A 9,320-nucleotide genomic window follows, 5' to 3' on the forward strand; every position below is an offset into this window, starting at 1 on the left:
CAGGGCTGGTGACAGCTAGGAGGAGGGCGAGTTCCTTCTGCTTCTTCCCCATACTTCGAGCATTCGTGTAGAGGCATTTGAGGCCTCCAACGGTTGTGCCCACTGACCCCCTAGTTAAAGTATTATTAGTTAAAGTAATAGTGGGAAAGTCCTTGTTTATCTCACCTGATGATAATGGGTATCTCATTCCAGATTTAACACAGGAGGCACCTACAATGTCTCTTTTTCATTCCCATACTTGTAAATATACAGGCAGTATAAAGCGTAACTGCTTCCTGACTATGAGGTAAAATCCAATTTGGGTTCTCTTTTTTGAAGTCTGGCTCTGAGGCTTCCTAAATTGAAGCACCATGTACAGGATGGAGTATTGGTTTCTCTGGGTTCATTGAGTCGAGCAGGAGGGCCTTGGCAACAGCTGCTTCTTTCGTTCTCATGTCCTTGTCCTTCTGACAAGATACTTAGCAGAATTTGCAAATTCATTGGAATCTGACGTAGCTGCACAGTAAATACTGCTTCTTTGGCCTCTAACTTGCGGCTTCTGGGCTGTTCTTAGTGTCTGCACACCCCCAGCAATGGCTGCTGAGCTGCCTAGAAATGAAGAAACAGACCACTCTCCTGCATGCAGTAGCTGCTTTGCAGTGTGTCAGGACCTTGTACAGTGCATGCAAACACTTGGTATCTATGGTTGCTGACTCTGTAAACTTGACAAACCTTTTCCCAATAACCAGCCATACTAGAGACACACCAGGCTGAAGTGTACAGCCCAGCAAGCCAACTTGCCTCTCTCAACCCACCAGAGAGAGGTTTTTACCTGTCATATAAAGCATTTGAAAGCACTAGTTATAGTAAGGACACTTTCTGGCATATCAAACTCAAATCTCTGCAAGAACCCCAATCCAGGAGCCACCCTTTAAAAAGTTTACTTTAGCTGCACACCTGATCTCACAGGTGACATGTAGGGGGAGCATGGGGTAGGGGGGTGAGGCTGGCCCTCACTGGCCGGGGAGTGGGGGGTGATGACTGGTGCCCCCTCCCCCCCCCCGAGCACGTGGGGGTGCTGAGAGAAGCACCAGTGGCACTTCTGGGTTTGTCCTGTTTCCCCGCCCTTTCCAGGTTGTTAATCAGCTGCTGGTGGTCCCCAGGATCACAAGGCATCAGTCACCCATGCCTGAGCCTTTACTTGCAACTATAAAAGTATCAAGTTAGGACTGGTTAAGTAGACAAAACCTTATCTTGCCCTTCAAAATGCTGCTGCTTTGAGCTTTTGTTTTAAAACTGCAATATTGTATTGTATATGAAGTAACACTGCAAGTTAATGGTGGAAAAGAGCATTCCCTGCCTCAAAGATGACAGCAGGAGGACTAATTGGACTTAATTTATCTCATTTAAGGGCATTTATTGAGAGCTGCTTTCTGAACAGAATTTATGTTATCGGCTCTACATGCAAAAAGGAAATTTGTTAATTACCCGCAATAGGATATGAGAGGGATTTCCTCAGGACCATCCTAGTCACCAAGTGATCATAGCATTACATTTTATATAGACTTGGCAGAATTCAATTTTTATTTTTTAATCATTTTGATGGCTAAGATTGGTGTTTACCTCTAGGTGTTTCTTTTGATTTTTACTGATTTTAAATTTTCAGGATTGTATACAATTTGGGATGTGGCAGGCAAACTATTTAGTAATGACAGTATAATATTAAAAGCTTTATAAAAATCACGTTAAAATATAACAAGTAAATGTGTATAAATCAGATAAAGTATCACCAGGGATCTTGGTTTTCTCTGATTCAAAAAAAAAAATTCCACAATTTTCAGACTTAAAATCCACATTTTTCTGTAATTTAAAATTTCCTCTCTTTCTCATATTAATGGCATTTCATTTTAATCTTGGATAAATGTGGATTTTGGGTTACTTTTTTAAATCTGAAAATTGGAGGCAGTTTTTAACCAGAGAAAACCAGGGTCCCTGCTGATCACATAGGGGCCAGGCCAGGTTTGGCTGGAGTTTGCCCCCTGCCCTGATCATGCAGGGGCTGGGCTGTGCCCTATGGGGGTTTGACACCTGATCCCCACCTATGACTTGGGCAGAGGGAGTGGCTGTGGCACTGGGCTCCTGGCTGACAACAGCCCTGCCCCTCCAACCCCGCTACTAGCATAGCCCTCAGCTGCTGCAATGGCTGCCAAAGCCAGTGCCAGAGGAACGGTGCATGGACAGCGTAGCTGCCCCCCAGCCTACCTGCAGCAGTTGCCATGTAGGTGCACAGCACTACCTGCCCCAGATTTCCTTACCCCTGTCCTGGATCTTTGTGCCCCCCCCCCCTCCCCCAGGTTTCTATAAACTTTAATTATTACAAACAGAAATATTTTTCCATTGGGCTGTGTGTGTAAGGTGAAACTGACATTTATCGATTTAAAAACTGAATCCTGCCAAGCTTACTTTTACACTTACACTGACAAGGCATTGTTGGGAGGGACTAGGAAAAAATGTTCAAACACCTGAGTGTTGTTTGATCTCCTCAGTAGTAACGAGCCTCACCCTTATTTTGAAATTTTGTTTCCTGATGGTCAGTTGTTGTAACAGCTTACAACCATTGTAAGCACTGTAACAGGTCAATGATGAAATGTGTTCCTTTGGAGTTGGTCTCAAGGGGAACTTTCCCAGATCATAGAATCAATGAGTCGGAAGGGACCTAGACGGATCATCGAGTCCAACCCCCTGCCATGGGCAGGAAGGAGCACTGGGGGTGGCAGAGGTCATAAGACCCCAGCCAGGTGCCCATCCAGTCTCCTCTTGAAGATTTCCAGGGAAGGTGAGAGCACCGCTTCTCTGGGAAGCCTATTCCAGGCTCTGGCCACCCTTACAGTGAAGTAGTTCTTCCTAACATCTAACCTAAACCTATCCTCCCTCAGCTTGTGGCCATTGTTCCTGGTGACTCCAAGGGGGCCCTGGTGAACAGACTTTCCCCGAGTCCCTGCTGCCGGCCCCTGATAAGGTTGTAGGCAGCCACAAGGTCCCCCTTCAGTCTCCTCTTGTGGAGACTAAAGAGATTCAGGTCCCTCAGCCTCTTCTCGTAGGGCTGGCCACGGAGGCCCTCAACCATACGAGGGGCCCCCCTCTGGACCGTTTCCAGGTTCTCCACATCCTTCTTGAAGTGCAGCGCCCAGAACTGGACACACTACTCCAGCTGCAGCCTGACCAGCGCCGCATAGAAGGGGAGCAAGACCTCTCCGGACCTGTTAGCGATGCCCCTGTTGGTGCATGACAGGGTACGGTTGGCTCTGCCTATTGCTTCATCGCATTGGCGACTCATATTCATCCTGGAGTCATTCGTGACTCCAAGATCCTCTCTGCCTCTGTGCTGCTGAGAGCGCCAGCCCCTAACCTATAACCATAATGCTGGTTCCCTCTCCCCAGGTGCAGCACCCTGTACTTGTCCTTGTTGAACCGCATCCTGTTCAGATCTGCCGACTTCTCCAACCTATCCAGGTCTGCCTGGATGCAGTCCCTGCCTGCCGGTGTATTCAGTTTACCCCACAGCTTGGTGTCATCAGTGAACTTGAACAGGGTGCTCTCCACACCCTCGTCCAGGTCGCTAATGAAGATGTTGAACAGCACCGGCCCAAGGACCACGCCCTGGGGGACTCCACTGCCCACACCCTCCCAGGTCGACATCGACCCGTCCACCATCACGCTCTGGGTGTGCCCCTGGAGCCAGTTTGCCACCCATGTGACCATGCATTCGTCAATGCCGCAGTCCCTCAGCTTGTCCACCAGAATTGGGTGGGACACTGTGTCGAAGGCATTCACAGAGAAAGGATTTTAGCAGGTAGTCTAAGTATAGTTCATACCCAATAGCATAAGCTATCAAGCAGTCTTACTCAAGGAACTTGCTTAACAGAGCATGCATTTAAAATGAATTTGTAATTATGTTGTAAATATAAATGTATTGATTGCAAAGGTGAGCTGTCTTACCCGCTGTACAAAACATCATGATTTTGCTATTTTTCTGTAGGTATTCCTCCTTCCCCCACCAATTAAATGGAGTTTAAACTGAGCTTGTAACTGGGAATTCTGTTCTGAAACCTTGTATTAGTTTTCCCTTTTGCTTTTCTTTTCTCATGAAATTCAGGAGCAAGCCAATGGTAAGTGTAAAAACAGGCTGCCTGTCTGAAAAACATGATGCAGTGAAATGTCCTTAGTAAATTTTACCTGTTTCTGCTGGAGCATCAGAACCAATGCATTTTATCTGTGTCTTAATCATCTTGGGGCCAAGCTACCATCCTGGCCTTGTGGCTGTCTGTAAGCAACATTAGCCAAATGCTTTTTCCAATAATTGCTTTCTAAAATAGTATTCAACCCAATTTCATTTTGGAGAGTAAAACAAAAAAGGACCATACTTCAAGTCAATATACTTATGAATATGATGTGTCCCTGTTCCTTTAAGCCAGTTGCTAGAGAGGAGAAAGGCCTGGTCTTTTTGGGGAACTGGAAATGATCTGCCACTAGTGTAATCATACACTGTATGCTCCCCACCCCACTGCACCCCATCCCCCGTAGGCAAAAAAACACTAACTTGAGATGGGGGATATAGGCCATCCATACAACTAGAAAGTTGCCCCACCAGAAAAGAGAGATTTGTGTTGATTTTCAGAGATCTCAGAATGGATTTGAAACATGGCCTGTTTGTAAAATTGCTCTTAACTAATGCTTATTCAAACTTCTGTCAAGGATAAACTAATTTTCAAATACAGCAGTGCTTTTACAATTTGATGTTATTTGCCCAAATTGAAGTCCTTTTTCAGTCTAGGCTATATCAGTATACTGTTACAGAGTACTGTACTACAAAATGTAGGACTAATTACTCTGAGCTCCCCTTTCTAAAGAAGGCTTAAGCCTCTGTAGTACTACAATAGCTGATAGCATAAGACCTTAACAGCAGCATGTCCTTATCTTCTTATATAAAGTTACTGTCAGATTCTATTAAAGTATGTCTTTGGCAGTATTGGTAGCATCTGTCTCATGAAACCCAGATTCAACCTGAAAGGTTAGATTCATCTTCCCTGTAATTAATCACAGGGTAGGCAAGAAGTTCTGTCTGTCCTACTGTGCTTCTGTTGTTTACCCTTACTCAAGTGTTCAGTCTAAATGCACACACTTTTAGCTCTTCCATGTAAGGGAGGCCCTTGTGCTTTCATCTTCACAGACTATCCAGTGAAGTGAAAAACATGGCCTCTAGAAAGTAAGAAAAGTATGTATATGCTGTGCATGTAGCATTATCTCTGCTTGTGGTAGATTTGTGTAGAAACTACACAATCCCTCCCCGCCAGATGTGCACTGTACTTAAGGTAGAGGTGTCACAGAACAGCCCCTGTTTAAAATACAGTATGTGTAGCTGTTAAAATTAGAAGGTTTCTGTTCTCTACGCAGCTTTTCATTGCTCTTACTAAGAGCATCAAAATAAGTCCAAGTGCCCAGAACTTCAGAAAGGAGAATGACAGCTTTGTTTGTACTACTACGTTAACATATGCAGAAATGGAAGGAGAAGGGTAGACAAGGACCTTTAAAAGAAAGCTAATATTTATTTCTCTGTAACAAACAACAGGTTCTACTGAGTTTTGATCACTTAACCAAGCAGAAAAGATGTAGAGTTATGGGCAGAACCGTCTCCAAAACTGCCCACATTTCATCAGCCCAGTGCCACCTGGTTTAGTGAACAAGACCAATAATGTGCTGTCAGAGGGTTGAAATAGTTTTAGTCAATTGTGCAACATGCCCTAGGCCCTTCGGATTAACAATACATAAAAATTCAGGGAACTCTTAACCCTCTATTTGTCCATTTTTGCCTTTAACCTGGGCAGTAATAGAACAGTATCCATGAAGTAGTAACCTTCATTGTCCTGTGTAAGACACTGCCATCTTATCTCAAGAACAAACCACTTGCTCACTTAGTAGTAGTCAGGTGTGGTATAGCATCAGCTCCTGAGCTAATAGGCAGTTTATTTTTCTAGAAAAATGCTGGCGCTGATGACTACATTGCTACACACAGATATTGCATTTCTCTTGAGAGGAAGTATTTTTGTCTTGGGAACCTACAGGTGCACACATCCATTGTTCCATTTCAAGAACTGAAGAAGCACATGGGGGCGGGGGAAAACATGCCAAACTTTCTAGGGATGTATCTGTGTGTCTGTAGGATTATTGCAGGTCATTCCAAGTTCTAGCTTTTCAGATTGTGTGCTCCCACTGCCCACCTATGGCTGAGGAGCAGCAATCCAGCTTGGGAGGGCTATGTATATAAACGGCTGTGCCACTTCCGTTTTTGTTATGGGTCAAAACATGGCATAAATCAGGACCTCCTCAAATAAGACCTGTGTTTACAGCCAAAGGAAGCTAAGGGCATTTGGTCAAGCAATGCTTTTGAGTATAAATTTAAAATGGCAATACCCTGAGTGTTAGCGTATAAAGGAGGGGAGACATTTTAAATCAGCAGAAGATGATGCTGTTACCAGAGAGGGCAGTTACTACTGTATTGTGGATTGGTGCTGGAGTGCTATAAGATAAACCAGCCATTTCTGTTTGTCAGGACTGAATGTTACGGAGAAAGAAGGATGAGAGAATAAGAATCTGTGAGGGTTTCCCAGATCTATCATCCAATTAATTTCCAATCTGACTAGAGGTAAAACGTGAGAGAAGAGACAAACGTTTGAAATATTGACTGGAACATTAGCTCTTATTTTCTCCCATTGATTTTTTGTGACCACAGCTGCTATAATGATTTGATCACCTTGAACCAGTGTAACCTTTTGAGTTATTTACAAGCACACAGCACATAATAAAGAATATTCCCTAGGCTCTACATGCATCTAAAGTGATCAAAAGTTTTAGCAAAGAACAAAAAAAGCTTACGTTTTTGGCAGGCCAAGAATTAAGCGCAAGATCTTCAAGGGTGCTGTACAGTCACCTCAGTGAAGTAAAGCAGGGGCAGGATGAGCTCTGTAGGCAGCAAGGTCATGCCTGGATTTGTAGAGGAATACTTTAAAACTTTTTAAAGATGCAACAAGCTCTACCATGTAAAAATAAAAAAGGGAGCTGTTTGACAGTACCTTCTTAGCCTGGGTAGGAGTCTTCATTTTCTATTCCTCTAAACTGCAGAAAGATCTGAAGTATGTTATGCTTAGTGTGCCTAGTAAAGGGTTAGTAGGCAAGCAATGGGTGAATGAGTAAGCCATATTAAAATGCTCTATTGGAAGTGTATCTGCCCAGTCAAAGTGCAGAGCAGAGAAATGGACGTGTTTGTGCAAGTTTTGCCCAGTGTTCAGTCAAGACTACTCGCTGTTCATAGAGAGAGTAAAAAGCACCATAGTGGAAAGCAGCAAAGGTCCATTTAATCATCCATCCTATGTGACAGTGGCTAATACCATATATTTCCAAGGAAAGCATAATGTTTCATTTCTGGTCCATTTGTGGTTATTTTTTAAATCCCCAATGATTTCAAAATTTCTTTATCTATAATTCATCAATGATCTTGGCAATATTCCACTTCATCTGGAAGCAAGCACAGGTTACAAAAAGAGTAGGTTGATTTTTTTTTTTTTCTTTGAGTAACTTATATTCACAAGAACTATGAAAAAAATTCTGGATACACAGCAGCTGTAATTCTAGAGACAGTGGGTGCATCTACACGTATCCCTCTGGCGCTGTTGGTACTGCACTGTAACATAACAGCACAGTAACAGTCCATACCGCACCATGCTGGTGGCGCATGGTTATTTTTAGCTGCTATGTCACCATAGCAATGCGCTATGGCAAGGGAGTGCATTGTTATGGCGACATAGTTACGGCATCACAGTTTGTGCCCACTGACACTACATCACCATTACATGTTGCTGTGTCGATGTAGTGTCACATGTAGACGTGTCCAGTATGCCTTACTGCAGTGGTTCTCAACCTTTGTTGAGTGGTTCTCAACCTAAAGGCACCTGTCTATAGCTTTTCTGAATTTCACAGAACCCCAGTTGAGAATCAGCAGCTTACTGGGTGGGAGACATGTACTGGAGACACTTGTTCACAGCTGTGGAACAAACATTTCTACTTTCTTTTTCTAAAGAAGAAAAAAAAAGGTATAACCCAGAATTCCAGTGACTGTAAGTGAGCAATCCACAGGACAGTTCCTGCTCTCAGTTCTCTCTAGTGCAACCATTTAAAGACCTTGTTTTCAGTTCTTTCTAAATTTGAAGAAAAATCACCGCCCAAATGGTAACTGTTTACATAGTGGTGTCTGCATCAGGATAGCTTTTTTGAGGAAGTTTCAAACAATGCCAGTTCAGCCATTTTTTCAGAAAAAGAAACTTCCCAATGTTTAAAAAAAAATCAATATTAATGGTGAGGCTTCAAGGCCAAGCTGCCAAAATTACAGTTCCCTATGTAACCTGAATTACAGCACTTCTGTGTATGAAATGGGCTTGTGGTATTTTCTGCAGGGCTCTTCTCTTTCAGTTCAGAAAGAACTCTAGTACCATAGGGATGAACAGCTTGCACCAGTATAACAGTTCTGCCAACAGGGTTTGGCTAATGTCCAGTAAAAAAGGGCTAGGGCTGTACATGGAGAAGAGGGAACAATGAATAGCTGCTCAAAATGATCATTGTCCATGCTGGGTACTGAACAAGGCAAGGACTCTAGGGGAAAAAATCAGGCATTGTGTAGTCAAAGTCTGTGGAAGCACAGACACAAGGCAGCTGCTATAAACTTGTCCAAGGAGCGTTAACTCTAACTTTCCCTTGCTAAACAGTCTTTTAGCCCAGGTCGGTGCATAATGCAAATCTACTCCATTACATTACTCTCCTTAGCCAGCCACGCTTGTCTCGCCTTTGGTTCTGCATATGAACTAGATCTGGTTCTGGACAGTGTTTTTGAATCAGAGTCTTTTTACATCTGAAGTTTACTTCAATCCATACATTTAAAATGTTACCAGAAGTACTGTCTTCTTGCCTAGTTAATTATTTAACCCAAACTAAATCCTTCTACTCTTTTAACAACTTATATGAGCTTCTGTATTGGCTCAGTTACAGGACTGCCGTTACATCTGTAACTGGCTTCTGTTCACCAAGATCATATATATGATAACAAACATTTGCATGTATTAAGGGCCACATTGTTAATTATCATTAATCCTGTTCTCTGCAGCCTTTGATCTACAAACAGCATGAGATTGAGTTATGAAAATATGGCACATTTCTAAGCATGCTATGGTATTTAAAGTGTTATGTGCTTGGGCAACAAAATGGTTAGCATCTTTGACCACAACAGCTGTAAT

This window comes from Crocodylus porosus, unplaced genomic scaffold (genome assembly GCF_001723895.1).
Source record: "Crocodylus porosus isolate Cpor-Errol unplaced genomic scaffold, CroPor_comp1, whole genome shotgun sequence".
NCBI classification, from domain to species: Eukaryota; Metazoa; Chordata; order Crocodylia; family Crocodylidae; genus Crocodylus; species Crocodylus porosus.